Raw genomic sequence first — 2,103 nt, forward strand, 5'->3', positions numbered from 1 at the left:
AGAGAAGAATGTGATCTTACCTCCTATTGAAGAATTTGAGGCAAGGTCACAAATGAACTTTGAGATACATTCACAAGGGGGAGACCAGGGATCAATTAGTTCAGGGCACAGCCAATCAAACTCGCAGAAAACTTTACCCTCTTACCTAGGAGAGTATGAAGCCCAGTCTGAAGTGAGAGCAATACCATCTCAAAGAATTTCTTCTAACAAAGTGATGGATTCACAAGGATTGATTGAGTTATTGTCCACCCCAGTGGCATGCACAATCACATTAGCCGAACTCCTAAGGTTACGACCAAACATGTGGACCACAGTAGGTAAATTCCTAGAAAAATTTGGAGTGAAAGACCCCACCTTGAGGCTACAGGAAGGGATTTGAGAGTTGGACAGGCCTCAACTAAACATTAGGCCAGTACCATTAAACAAGGTTGGAGAGTATTGCGAGGGAGAAGATGGAAACACCACGCTACCAGTAGAATTCCAAGGAGTAGTTTCCAAAGCCATTCTTGACAGTGGAGCGGGAGTTGCTATCGCCACCAAGGAACTCTCGAAAAAATGGGGAAAGCCAGCTTAAAGAGCTACTAGAATGAAATTGCAATTGGCATATGGGTTCATGGAGAAGCCTCTAGGACTCTTAGAAAAGGTGATTGTCACTTCGTGTGGAATCGAGTATGAGCATAAATTTGCGATAATTGATTTTGACAAAAAGAACAATTATGAGATCATCTTGGGAAGACCATTCATGCGACAATTGAAGATGGTCCAAGATTGGGGTTACGACCACATATACCTCACACATGGATAGACAACAACTAAAATACACCTAAAAGACCATAGTTACAAAGATGTGAACTAAACACCCGTGGAAGAGTTTGATTCAGCTACAGTAGCAGGATCGGAACTCCCAACATGGTTAGGGCAATAAAAAGAGCTATGGATATGCGGAGCTTCACATTGTGGAAGCTTAAGAAGGGAGGAATGTGTCTTAGAAAGAGCGATTGAGGACAAGGAGTATATTCAGTAACCTTTCCCTGAAGATGCCTTGGAACCTCTAGAATGGGAACACATACTAGCAACATTGGATGTCTGTACCATTACAGATAGTCCAACAACAAAATTTTGCAATAAAGATGGCTATGATGTGCTACCCTACTACATGGTAAACATTATACCCGGAGAAGATGGGACGATAGAACCACCAGAACAAGAAGAGTTTTATAACTCCTCTGAACATCTGGAAGTAAATGATGATGCAGATAATGAGTGTTCAGACACCTCAAGTGAACCCAGGATAAAAGGTGAAACTCACTATTTGATGCTTGTAAAAGCAGAGGATTGTGTAAAAGATCACATATCAGGAAGATTCTCAAAAGATCGCAAGGAAAGAACGCGAGAGGAAATAATACAGGTACGAAAATCTAAAACAGAAACAAAATCACAAAAATCTCAAAAATAAAAAAAAGAAACAACAAAAGACCAAGAGTGGACCAAACTCGAGTGTAAATAGAAATACCAAGAACTGAAACGGCCTTTACGTGAGATATGGACTACGGAATAAGATAGTGATAGTAAAGGGGAGTCAGAGAAAGGAAACATGAATGTACCATCACACTATCGAAAATTTACCATCTAGGACAGAAAAATCATCATGACGCCACCAGTCAGGGAAAGAACCAACCAAGAATCTTACGATGGGCTAAAAAATGCAAAAAGGATAGACCTCATGGAACTTGGTGAAAAGCCTCAGCCGGTCTATATAGCAAACGATTTAGAGCCTGAAGAAGAAGAACGACTAACACAACTTCTCAAGAAATATAAGATGTGTTCGCATGGTCCTATAAAGACCTCAAAGGAGTTGATCCATCGATATGCCAATATACAATTCCTTTGAAATTGGATGCAAAACCTAGCAAACAACGTCCTTATACATATAATGACACATTTGCTAAACGAATCAAAGAGGAGATTGATAAGCTGAATTCATCTATGAAATCGAACATACAGATTGGGTGTCACCCATTGTGGTAGCTCCCAAAAAGAACGAAAAACTGCGAGTGTGTGTAAACCTCAAAAAGGTAAATGTGGCCACCATAAGGGACAATT

The sequence above is a fragment of the Adiantum capillus-veneris genome, chromosome 4, assembly GCF_014529385.1.
Source record: "Adiantum capillus-veneris isolate H3 chromosome 4, ASM1452938v2, whole genome shotgun sequence".
Taxonomy (NCBI): domain Eukaryota; kingdom Viridiplantae; phylum Streptophyta; class Polypodiopsida; order Polypodiales; family Pteridaceae; genus Adiantum; species Adiantum capillus-veneris.